The sequence below is a fragment of the Fukomys damarensis genome, unplaced genomic scaffold (genome assembly GCF_012274545.1).
Source record: "Fukomys damarensis isolate Sample0158 unplaced genomic scaffold, DMR_v1.0_HiC HiC_scaffold_19, whole genome shotgun sequence".
NCBI classification, from domain to species: Eukaryota; Metazoa; Chordata; class Mammalia; order Rodentia; family Bathyergidae; genus Fukomys; species Fukomys damarensis.
In genome coordinates this window covers 38,744,293-38,757,660 of record NW_022900931.1, presented here as the reverse complement: position 1 = coordinate 38,757,660, position 13,368 = coordinate 38,744,293, and the positions used below count along the sequence as shown (strand labels likewise).

At 42.2% G+C, this 13,368-nt stretch overlaps 1 long non-coding RNA gene across 1 annotated transcript in view; it reads left to right on the top strand.

The window, feature by feature from the left end:
* The window catches only part of LOC104856329, a 270,278-nt gene extending 259,328 nt beyond the window's left edge, over window positions 1-10,950 (top strand). Inside the window, exons 5-6 of the long non-coding RNA XR_778591.2 lie at window positions 8,645-8,793; window positions 10,857-10,950. This is a non-coding gene — a long non-coding RNA (uncharacterized LOC104856329). The remainder of the gene's footprint in view (window positions 1-8,644; window positions 8,794-10,856) is intronic.
* Window positions 10,951-13,368: the final 2,418 nt, after the last annotated feature.

Sequence of the window (13,368 nt, the reverse complement as noted above, 5' to 3'; positions counted from 1 at the left end):
ACATTTAGCGTACTCTTCACACAGTCTTATCTTCAGGGCACTGTTATTACCGTCTTAATCTTATGAATGAAGAAGCTGGAGTACTGACAGGCTAAGAAATTTGCCCAGAGTCTCAAAACTAGTAAGAAAGTGAGTGAGAATTCAATCATTCTAACCCCTTACCCCTGACCCCATACTTTTAAACCCACTGTGCTACCTTTTCATACCAAGTGCTGAACAGTGTGCTGTCCTCTGCTCCTGAGCAGAGCAAGTCCTTGACTTATGAACGAGTTCCATTCCTGGAGAACATTCACAAGTCAGATTCGCGTATAAGTCTGACAAAGTGAGTCTCATACACATCTGGCACAAATACACGATGTATGTTGCTTTGTGCTTCCTAAAAGTCCTCTCCACATCGCCCCTGCTTTTCTTCTTGCTTCTAGACATCCCAGGCTCTGATTGATCACTGTGCTACTGTACAGTACACACACAGAAGCACCACTGTGACGATGTCCAGCAGACACGTGAGCTACTTCTGCGATGTGCTCACTTCTACAAAAGTTCGTAATATGACGTCCAGTTCTAATGTGAGATCTGTTTGTATCTGTGAAAATTTGCAACTCAGATGTTCTTAAGTCAGGGACTTGTGATAGACTATTCTCTCTTCTATTTATGCATGCTTTTCTCCAGAAGAATTGTCACCGGCAGCACTCTAAACTACTCAAGAATCGCCACTCATGCGGCCTACAGTGACTAAAGTCACTTGGCCCACAGTTACTAAGGTCAGCCTAGTAAGATAATCCTACATGTGTGAGAGAACTGGAAACTGTCCACAACAAACTGTGCAGTCAGCTACAGCCTCAGCCAAAGGGTACCAGATTGATGTCACATAGCTACTGTGTCAAAATGATGGATTCCAGGGCCCACCAAGAGACAGAGAGGGGAAACAGGAATGCTGACCTTTCTTTTCTGGTGTCCAGTGTCTTGTCTCTAGAGAGAAGACAGGGCTTGACCTGAATCTTGGGAGGTGAGTAGGTTCTCACTGAACTAAGGGAATGTGAGTCCACCCAGGACAAAGGAACAGAAAAATAGTAAGAAGAAAGCAAGAAACCACAAAGGTAGGGAAAGTCCAAGAGTAGGCTGATATGTGTCAGGTTATGGAAGGCTTTTGGGATTCAGGAATTTATTCCTTGAAAATCAAAAGAGCCATTGAAGAGTTTTTAGCAGACAGATGATAAGTTTAAAATACCAGAGATGATATTATGTTTAGGGGAAAGATTACAGTTTCAGCTTTGGATTTTTTGAGTTTGAGATACTTGTGGCACATTCAATAGAGGCATTCTATGAAAAAGAGATAAATGGTATAGACAGGAAGATAGATGTGGATTGGAAATAGATTTGGGAGCCAATTCTAGATAGTTGGTTATTGAAGTCATGACCATAAATGAGATTTCCAAAATGAATGCATGCGAAGAGGGAAAAAAGAGAATAAAGATTGTAACTATGTGGTGTAGTCCACATTTGAGGGTGGAGAACAAGTACAAGACTCTCTGAGGAGAGTCTACAAGAGGGCAGAACTTCATGCATGATGCATTAGAGAAGCCAAAAAAGGAGGAAGCATTACTGAAAAACATATAGGCAAAAATAGAAGTATCTCAGAGGAGTCACAAGAACTGAAAATCCCTCCCTGTTTAATTGGAGATACGAGATCAGATCCTAATTCTAGCAGGTAAAAACAAGTTAGGAAATAAAATGAAAGCGAAGGTAGAGAGGACTCTTCTGAGGCAGGAGAGACAGAAGTAGAAATGCAGCCAGTGTTCTATGTTCAATTCTCAGTATTTCTCAGAGGATCTGGAAAGTGACATTATATTGTGGAACCCTTTTTTCTCTGATGCCCTCTTAGAACAGACTGACATCCTCCCAGTTGGAATTTCATTTTTATTTCCAGCCATCAGTGTTTAAGGTTATTTCCCGAATCTCTTAACTGAGCCAAGTGACACAATGAATCTTCTTTTGGAACTCCCTTATCTAAGATATAATTAGAATGCATTAAAGGCTCAAAAATACAGATTTTGGTGTATTGTGAGCTCAGAGCCACCAATTGATTTCACAAGTCAAAGGAAATTTTCATTCATTAATTTTATTTTCCACCTGGGTTGATTAATAAATTTAGTTCATAGTGGCCATGCAATCTCAGAGGTGTTATTTTAAATGAGACTGTTTCTTTTCATCAGGTTTATAGTTCCATTTGTATTCTTAACCTTTCCCCTTGCTTTTTTATGATCTTTGATATGTTACTTAATTTCTCATAACCTTAGTAGCCTCATTTGTCTACAAAGGGCTCTGAATAAGAAAACTGCATTATTCAATGTCAGAGGCTGACAATATTTATCTATGAAAAGCCAAAGTATGAGCACTTGGCTTTCAAACCAGACCATCTCTATTGCAACAGCCCAACTCCATTATATCCCTATTGTAGCCATAGACATTTTGTACACAAATGATTATGGCTGTGTTCCAATAAAACTTTATTTATTAAAACAGACAATGGGTTAGGTTTTTTGGCCCATGATTATAGTTTACCAACTTTTGTTCTAAACTTTAATAATAAGTTCTTACATTTACAAGAATAGACTCTTTCAATTCTTCTATTAAAATATTTATAGCATAGGAAAGGCAAATTATTCAGTTACTGCCAGTCATTATGTGATGGGGAGTCATAAAATTTAACCTTTGCCCTATAAATGAGAAGAGCAGAGAAATGTAGAGGTCAGTGTTTCATCAATCAATAATCTAGTTCCTCAAAAGCTATGTGAGAAAAATTTACTAAATTTAAAAACAGAGCTGGACCCAATAAATAAAGTCTATTCAAGAAACATTTAATATGTTTCGTTTAAAATACTCAATCTCTTTGAAAGCTTCCCACCCCTTGCTCAAGGACAGTGAAGTATGAATGAATTAGAAGGAGGGGGAGGAGGACTTTTGGGACCTCAAAGTTTGGCCCCCTGGTTGGGGGGCCCTGTCTTGCAACTCCTACCACAGAACCATGTCAGCCCCAGTACAGTGAAACTCCCTTCACCAAATTTCCTAGCCAAGCTATCAGCTGTTTCTGGAATCTGTCAACACACATGGGAACAAAGCACAGCTCAGGGAAAATAGACCTCAGAGCTCGGTTCCGCTCTGCCAGGGGAAAGATAGTCCAGCAACCACTGCCTAAGCTCACTACATCATCTGGGTGGTGAGACTGTGGTCTGTGACCTAGCTGGATTCGAGGCATCCATAGGGCTCCTCAGTCCCAGTCTGCTCCTTGGAGTTTACTATTCACTTAGCAGTAAATGTGGAGAGAGATGTCTGCTTGCTTCACTACTTTGGTCTGTTTCTCCCTCTTCTCTGCTGTCTCACGGTCTCTTGAACCAAAAGAAGAGTCTGCTTTACTTTACCAGTCCTCCATCTTACCCACTGCTGCAGTGAAGCTGTCCTTGAGCCCAGAGTAGAAGAGAGATCTTCTCAGCATCCTTCAAGCTAAACTGTTCATGTGCTAAACGAAGAACTGAAAGAATTTGAAGAAAACTTTTGCAACAATTCTTGGCTGGTTCTCAAGTCTACAGTTTTGTTTAAAATCTATTTTTTAAAGTCAAAAGCTTTCTATTTTCCTTCTTGTTAAATTCCTTATTTTAAAAATTATAATCTCCACTCAGGCTAAAATGCATTTGAAGCACTAGGTGAAGATCTTATATTCCAACAGATAAAAAAGGAAGCACGTATTTCCAAAGTATGTCACTGCCATTTAATTGGTGGTTCATTCTAAAGATATTCAGTAGTTCTTCCCCTGAAGACAGCTGAAGAGAGGGGATCTTGGGAGCACTGAGGTCAGGGTGGGTCGGTATAAATGCGGAAGCGGGAGAACACAAAGAGGCAGGCCAGCAGTAAGCTGGGGAGGAAGGGGTGGCGTATTAAGCATACAGAATTCAGCCACAGGGCAGAGGAGGAAAACTATAGAAATGCATTTCACAAATGTATGATTAAATACTACAGTGGGAGAAAAGGAACTATGCATAAATCAACCTGCGATCCAACGAAAGGCTGTAGGGAGAAAACTAGGTAATGAGCTACAGCAATGGTTTTGCATGACTTAAAGACTGGAGCTGAGAGCCAGAGGCTTTTGGTTAATGGTAGAAGAGGACATAGAACCTCATTCAGAAGTGGGCCACATTTATGTAGTTGAATGTCCACGTGAAGCTCCCTGGACTGCGGGATCAGAGTCAAAATCCAGGATAATGACGAGGGGTCCAATAAAATGTCTAGGGAGTGTTAAGAAGCACACCTCAAGATAAACATATTTGATTTAGCAACTAGATAAAAACTTTGTACTTGATCAGGAGGTGCAAAATTGCATATAGGCTGAAATTTATACCCTCAACATCAATGTCATCTTGCTACCTACAAAGACAAGGAAAATCCCTAAGTAATTTACCCTTGACTTTGAAGTGTACTTTATAATTTCAGAGATGTACTTTGTCCCCACGTGTGCTCGCCTATGGCTGACATCAGCATTTCTGGGGCATGCACTTGCTGATAAGGAGGTGGAGGAAGAAGTGAGTAAAACAAGCCAACCTAGCTTGAAGATGCTCCTTGGAGAGTAGAATGTGCACTTCATTCATTGACTATGCATAGGAGCCACAAAACTATAACATGCACTTTGGGGATGCAGAATACAGATTACACTGATTCCTATCCTCACAGAAATTAATGTCTAATGGACAGAAATGGAATACATAAAATCAACATAAGTACATGCAGATGTGCACAGCAATTACAAGAGGAAGACATCTATAGAATCATGAGTCAGGTTGATTAGTTGAGGACTGACTAGGTAAGCCTCAAAAAGCTGTGTGAAGGAAATAGGCATGTAGTATTTCAGGTCTTCTCAATGTACTTTCAAAGAAAATTTTAGCTTCATGACACTCCCTGATGTCGACCTTGTAGTATGCAATCTCTGCCATCTAAAAAATTACATTTCTAAGATTTACTTACTCAAAATAATACACAAAGCAAATGCAGGTTTGAGGATGTGTGCATTGCTACTTGTCGAACAAAATGTTTACTTCTACGTCAGGGAGCTCGCTGCACTGTGATAGCAGATGGCTGCATGAAGGCACATAGCAACTGCGACTTGTCAGGTATCCGCAGCGGTGACTGGGATAGCTAGGATTTCCCTCCACTGCCTTTAAAAACTTCTATCTTTACCACCATGCAGTCACATCCTAACGTGTGTGTGTATTTGTGCACTGCCATCTGTTCTGATGCCTTATGTCTGATGTCTGTTTACTCAGGCCAGAGGAGTCAGAAAGAAGATTGTCAGTGAGGAGGAATCAAAAACTAATTTTCCATGAAAAATGGAGATTAAGTCCAGAGGAAAATAAGAAATCATATTCATTGTCCAAAGATGGAACAAGAAACATATCTACTTTTTTAAAAAATCAAGAAATTTAAAAAGCATTAATATCGAAGAGTCTAGAAAAAAGCCTGGAAGAGCTCTGGAATTCTACAGGCTGTTGTAATCATCTATCTTGCCAAAAACCCACCCAGCAATTCTTTTTTTTTTAAGAGTCCATGGAGGCTGAAAACATTGACTAATAATCTTTGAATCCATCTCACTATATTACTCATCTCTGCCAAGGTCAGGTTTGGTCGCCGCATGGCTGGAGGTCTGGGCATGCTGTTCCCAGTTTTATTTTTGCAGTAGTTATGGAGCCCTTTTATTTCCAAGGGCCCTCCAGTCACTTATTACCCACCGCCCAGACCACCCACCCCCGTTCCCACACATGATAGTCCAAGCACACCCTCCCACACATGCCCAGATTCCTCCAGCCTTACGGTGCTGCAGGCTGCAGGAACACTGCTCCAAGAGACTTTGCTTTCCATGCTTGGAATTTCCCAAAATAAATCTTTTTGCCTCTCAGGGGAACTATCTATGGAGCTCACCACTAGGCAAACATTTATAGAGCACCTACTGTGTGTAAGGCACAGATGAATGTAGGCGCTAAAGGAAACTCGCTAGGGGGCAGCGAAACCCTCCACTGTGCTGCTGAGAGGCGCCTGGGTTTTCCTGTAGCCAGATGTTTATGTGTGTGGGAGGAGGGTACCTGAGGGCAGAGACCAGTCCTTCCTTTAGCCCAGGTTTCCCTTCTCACCTGCTTCTCCTGTCTTTTTGGTTCATATTTTTCTCCCCAGCTTTTCTTTTGTTGTCTCTCTCCCTCCTGTGTATCTTTTCCTTTTCTCCTTTTTCCACTGAGATAGAAACCACCTCAGAGGCTCTGAACATGTGGGAATTAGCATGTACTTTTCCTGCTTCCTGAGAAACTCTTCACGAACGCAGGCCCCGTGGCCATACAAACTCTAAAAAGGGAAATGCTCATCCTAATGCAGAAAAACTGACTTGGAGGCAGCCGCGTTCCTCCGCACCCCACACCTGGGTGCCTGCCGATCAGGAGGAGGCAGGAGGGAAGCATCACTGTCAGCCCAGGCCGACTGAAGTGTGGACCTTCAGCCTCCACAAAGCTCCCTCAGCCCTTAGGGTAATTTATGAGGTGTCAGGATATTCTGACCACAAGGTCAGAATAGAATGGTTTTTACACTTCAGCTGCCACGAAAGAGAAACAATTTGATTCTGCTTCGCTCTGGCACTGTTTTCATAGTGAGCAGGGGATTTGGGTCTCCTGGAGATTATTTGTCTAAGCACAGACCAAGACTGCTGCTGAGACTCGAGATGTCTGATTTTGACTCTGGCTTTCTTCTTCCTTCCCAGCTCGTGTAGGGAGCCCTTGCCCTTCTTAGTGTAGCAGAATTCACTAGCACAGCCCATCGCTGCGCACCAGGGACCAAAGCCGACTCTTGTGTCACTCCACCTTCCTCCACTGCAGTGTGGGAAACGCGTAAGTGAGGTTAAGAGAAAGCCCTCTCCGAAATTCAGCAGGCCCAGCAGCCCTGCCAAATCCTGGTCGAGTCTGAAGCCGTGTTTCCCTTGGCCTGGAAGCACAGCCTCCTGGCTCCTCCTGAAGCCACGGACTCAGAGATGTTCCACTGCGAGGCCCAGGGCCTGCCTGCTGGGAAAACCCAAGGGCTCATCCTGGGAGAAAGCTCAGAAGAGCGGCAACTCCTCACGGGGTAGCCAGGAAGACAGAGGCAAGGCCGGTCCTGCTGCCGGGACCCCAGCATCCGTGTCCACGGCCAGCCTGGCCAAGACATCTGTGAGTCAGAGTGTGACAGATGATTTCTCCGGGAGCACGGAGCACAGAGAGGGGCTCCTGGTTCTTGGGCCTTCCTGGGACAGCGCTTGTGATCTTCCGTGCTGAACTCATCCTGGGATGGGGCCATATCGCAACCACTAGGAAGACAGGATAAATCAGCATCTACTTTGTCAGACTTTTAAAATGTAACAGTAGTTAAAAAGAATGAAGTAAATCACTGCATACCGATAGGCAATAATCTTTAAGAAACATTAAGGCTACAGTGTAGCTATTGTGTACATAAAAAGAATCGTCTATGTAATAACATGTGCTTATATAGACACAGTCTCAGAAGACAGAAGAAACCTCGCTGTGGGATTTTCATTAGAAAAGGGAGGGAGAAGCTTGGTGGCTCAGAATTAAGTTAGATTTTATTTCACTGCATACCGATAGGCAATAATCTTTAAGAAACATTAAGGCTACAGTGTAGCTATCATGTACATAAAAAGAATCGTCTATGTAATAACATGTGCTTATATAGACACAGTCTCAGAAGACAGAAGAAACCTCGCTGTGGGATTTTCATTAGAAAAGGGAGGGAGAAGCTTGGTGGCTCAGAATTCAGTTGGAGATTTTCTTCTCACTCCACCTTTTTGTATTTTTAAACTTTTAAAACGAAGTCATATTGCCTTTATAGCACAGTTTTTAATTTAAAGAATAAAGTAAAATTTCAGAGAACAAAAAGAAAGGAGGAATAAGAAAAAAAAAATAAAAGATTCAGATTTAGAATGAGCTTAGTGTTTGGGCCAGGCAATTCTCAAAGAAAAAAAAATGCCCCTAAATTAAAGCAACAAATTCATGGTAAGAAGAGCAAAAACTCTGTTGGCTAAATGATCTCCTTGGGTTCTTCTTACTAGTACTTAAGTGCTTATTTCAAAATTCCTTCTTTTTATGTGGGTGAGAGGTTATTTCCCAAAAAGGAACTTTAAGTCAATGGGATGGGGCCCCCTGCAGTTTAATATCCAATAAGCTTCATTTTTTTCCAGACTGGTTTCCTCTCTTTTCTGCAAAGTTTCTGAATTTTTTGCTGTTTGCTGCTTGCCTCAGAAATAATTATACTTCCCACTTCTACAGACTGTTACTGACTAAGCCAAGTAGGTGTGCCGGAAAGAGCATTAAATTCTGGGCCAAGGGATGTGTGTTACAATAATGAATGACTGTGTTAATGTGGTAAATCATTTGATTTCTCTGGGCCTCAGTTTTCTCCTCTGTCAAGGGAAACATTTGAATGAGATGCATTTGCAACAATTATGTGGGCTGGAGTTCAGTCCCCAGTATGTACAAGTGTGTGCGCGTGCGCACACACACACACACACCCCAGCCTTAAATGTTGCGGGTCTTCACTAATGTGTGATCAAACTATTTTCTGCTTGCAGATGGAGCCTGGATGTGCTGCGAACCTGTTACAGAGTCCCATGGTTCTGCTCATTCCGAAAGCAAAGCCATACGTGAACATTCTGTCTTGCTCCTTCAGCAGTTACAAATAACTTGACTGCTTTTCCAAAGATGAAACAAGATTCTGAAGGTTAGTTACGCCCTGCCAACTGACAGATGACCACTGTCACAACCATCAGCTCATTGGCAGAGATCATCATAGAGAACTCATGATTGTTAGACCAAAAATGTTATTAGAATGAATCTTGTCCCTCCAGTCCACTGTAAGTATTGGGATTACTAGACGGTGAAGAATTAATATCTGCTGGTAGCATAGCCTGCTAGTGCTGTCAGTGTGAACAAGAAAGGCCGTGGAGATATTAAGAAAGGAAGACAGGAGAATGGTCAGGACTGTAGTACCATCCCTCGGGTGGGAAAATGAAAGAACTCGCTTGGTTAGCAGCTAACCTGAAACAGTCTGATCATTTCTCTGTGAAAGGATCCCCTCTCCCACTCCATTTTCCCTCAACATAAAATTGATTCTCATTTCTTTCCCCAAACAACAATTTACCTTTGCCGTGTGTGTCTTTTTTCTCCTCAACTCTACAACACAGTTTAGATTGGCCTTCCCTGTTAGCTATGGCTTTAAAATTTATAATGCTGTCATGACATCGGTGCTCTAAGTTAATAGAGTGGTGGAAACACAAACTCCAGAGAGGTAAGATAGTCTAGGGCCTAAGGCTGTGAACTTTCGAGCCATAATACCTGGGTTCAATTTTAGCTCTGGCCTTGAAGAGAAGGAATCAGCTAGGTGGGTGAGCAGTGCCCAGGGATTTGAACGTGCTGTCAAGGTCTCCATCCGTACAGCCAGGGGCTGTTGGAGCAAGCCCAGCCACCCCATCACAAGATTATTTAGAGAATTGCAGTAGCTCTTTGACAAGTCAAAAGTATTTGCACTAGATTGGGGGAGGCTTCAGTTGGTAATAATGTAATGAAGTTACAGACTAGAAGGGATGAAAAGGGAAAATTTATAGCCGCTAAGTTTTAAATATTTTCTGAGGCTCAGAAATTGATCCAAGCCCATTATCTATTGAATGGGTTAAAGGAAAATGGTTGAAGAAGCCATGACTATCACAGCACAGACATTGACAAGGAGCTGTGTCTTCCTTCCATGAAGTTGTGCTTCTCTGCACTGACTTAAGATGCAACCATGGCCCCACCAACCAGGGCCAGTTTCACCTGCTCTCCGTGGTCAATGGTAAAAAGCTCTTGATGAAAATAAGGAGCCATGGGGTGCAACCAAAATTTTGTTTTATTTCCTCCTGCTTTCTTTGCCATCACCCAGCTTATGTTCATTTCACATTGCAGGGCTGTGGCTGGTACCGCTGCTTGATGAAGTCAGTGATGGTTTCCAAAGAGCACTTGTGCTTAAGCACAAAGAGTAAACATATCCAAGTACTCTTAGGTCTATTTTAAGGAATGAGTTGTTCATTGGCCTTCTTGGCATTATTATTTGATAGGGCCAATTGCTGCTCATACAAGAGATGAGAGATAACACATGGAAAAATGTAAAAGAAAAGAAAAGAAAAGAAAGAAAGAAAAGAATCACAGCCTTGCCTTTTACTTGCTGTGTAAGCCTGAGAAAGTTATCAACCGTCTGTGCCAGTTTCCTTGTCTGAAAAATGAGGAAATAGACCCTGCTTCCTCACGTGATCACAGTAATTAAACAGCCTAATGTAGGTAAAAGGCTAGAAACTGGTTGACAGGCAGCAAGCCTTACATATTAACCTTATTATTGTTATTATCATTTGCTATACAAGATTACCCTTAAGGCCAACCACCCTGTGCTGAGTATGTAACTCATGTAGAGATGCTACTTCTGAATCCTCCTGCCCTCAGAGCCCCTGTCGGTGCCTCTCCAGGACTGTAATTAACTGTAACTCTCCCCAGAGTGCACCACCTGTGAGGCGCCTCCATCCTCAGTGCCTCAGGTTTGCTTATTGACCTTCCTGCTCCTCACTTGTCCGTGTCCCCTCGCCGAAAATATATCTTGGCCTTTTCTTTAACTTTTACTCAATCTTCTCTAATTTCTTGCTCTAACTTTGCCTGGGATTCAGATGAAAATATTAAAAAAGAAAATCTGAAAGCTTGAAAGGAAGAGGCAAGCCAACCATAATCACTATCTGTCTTTCTTACCATCTTTGTTTCTCCAAGGTGAAATATTCCGTCCAGTTTGCCCTCAGTGGAAGGAGATCCCAGAAACATCGTCTTTTGTGAGTAGACACTGTTGACTGTGTACCCACACCCGCTTCCCCCTCTTACTTGCTAATTAAGCAAAGGCCATAGTTTTGAAGCTATTGAACCTCTTTTCGGGACCCTCTTGCAATTCCACTTCGTTTTCCAGTGTCCGGAAGGGGGCCTGTGACCCTAACCTGGCTCACTCGGCCTAAGAGAAAGTCTGCTGGGGAGTAGGGAGGGAGGAGCTTGTGAAAACTATAGTCTTTCTCTTAAAAAAATAACAGCCACACAGAAGCTCATAATGAAAAAGTGTTTGCCTTGTCTCGCTGTCATTGGATGGGGATGTGATAGTGCAAGCTGTGACAGCTGTGTGAACACAATATGGTGCACACCTGAGGGCAGGTGCTGAGGCGCTGAGATGGTAAAGGAAGAATGGGTGACCGTGACGAGGCCACTGTGCCACTGGGACTGTCTGCAGCAGTCTCATCTCTGACTTGTCTGGTAAAGTACAAAGCTAAGGAACCTGATCTGTGGGTAGCTGATCCTAACTCGTACAAATGCATATGCACTTTGCAAGGCATATAGAGTCCTTTGTAATAGCACATTAATTCATAGCCTCCCCCTCCCCACGATACCTATTAAATGAATGCTATGGTCTAGATCTAGAATGTCCCCAAAGCCTCACATATTCACAGGCAGGGCTTTTGGAAGGTAACTGAGTTAGGGGTACTTCTCTGACTTGCCAATTACGGCCTGATCCTAACCCTGGTCTGGAAGGGTATATTTGTTTCCCCATTTCCTCTCTGCTTTTCTGCTTCCTGGCTGCCATACAGTGAGCAGTTCTCCTCCACCAGACCCTTCCACCAGACCCTTCCAGCTTTAGACCCAACTGACCATGGACCAAGACTGTGAGCCAAAACAAACCTCTCCCTCCTTAAGCTGAGGGTGTTGTGTATTTTGTCTTCACAATGAGAAAAATAAAACAAAACACTTTCTATATTCACAGTATCATTATTGATACTTCTTTATTGACTTTTCTATTAAAAACAGATTTTTCTGTCATAATGTTATAAATATTTTACCCAATTAGCTCCAAATTTTTATAAGTTCAAAATTCCCTTTTTAAAATCATGTTATGAATTTATAATCTAGTTATAAATTCATTTGATTCTTTCATGGTTCAGGCCGTATTTATTATCACATTCTAGACAGACTTTAAGTAAAATCATGACTTTGGACCCAAAGAAATACAGAGTAATATTTATTAGTTAGGCAAATGGATAATCTATTTATTTTCTCTGTTACGAAGAAGAAATGAGATGATATGCATGAAACGCTTTACTAAGCCTTGGCACAGTATAAAAAAATCTCAAAAAAAACTGTAGAGGACAAAAGAAGGAAGTGGAGTTGGGGGATAAAATGTAAAGGAAGAAGAAAGGGAAAATAAAAATGTCAAAAGGAGAAGGAAGAGATCTAGGGCACAAGAAGAAAAGGGCAAACTAGTGGGAAAGACAAAAAGAAAAATTGGAAGGAGGTAAAAACAGGAAGAAAGGGGGAAAGGAAGAAAAGCAAGAAGGTGAGAAGAAGAGATGTGATGATGATGGTGATGAAGAAGAGGAAGAGAAGAATGATGATTTTTGAGCCAGAGAAGACCATTGACAGACAGACAGATTAAAGTACTTTGAGAGCCCAGACAAAACTCTGATCATCTACTTTTTAATGCAATGTGATTTCCCCCCTAAAGGGGTGGTATTATATGATTGACACTCTTTCATGTAGTTTGAATATATTTACTCCAAATATCACAACAAAGAGAATCATTCTTTACTACAAAGCTTATAACCCTTGGGCAATAATCCTTGTATTTCAAAGAAGTGATCGATTCATTAAGATTCCAGTGCAATCAAAGTGGAGATGTCCCAGGAGTTTGAGGTACAGCTAAACTAAACAAGTGAAAATCAAGACAAACAATTCACTACGTTTCTTCTCTGATGGCCAGGAGTCCTCCTTCTTCAGTGATGACAGGACAAGATGAAGGAGCACTGGTTTTGTTTTTGTTTTTGATGCAAGAGAGCGGTCTTGACAATGAGAGCTGATAAAAGCCCCCTCTGGTACCATGGCACTGGTTGTAAGATGTTTCCTATAGAAAACCTGCTTTCTAACTGGACTCATTTTGTACAACTGGATATGGGCAAAGAGCAGGGCGAATGAAGGTAGGCAGGCAACCGGAAAGAGTCTCAGAAAGTTTTCCAGGCCAGTGCTTCTGAACTGCGGCCAACTCCTAAGTGTTTTCTACCATGGGGTGTAGGGAGAGGAGGTTCTTTCTGTTCTTTAGGGTCGTTTATGAGCACGAGCTCTTTCCCTGCCTTCTTGTCTCTTGAGGATGTTGTCATGCATCCTGCATCTGTAACATTCTCCTTCTTGCTACGAGGAACACATGCAGCCTTCCGGTCTGTCTGTCCTTCCTGTTCTATGCTGTTTGTGTTCC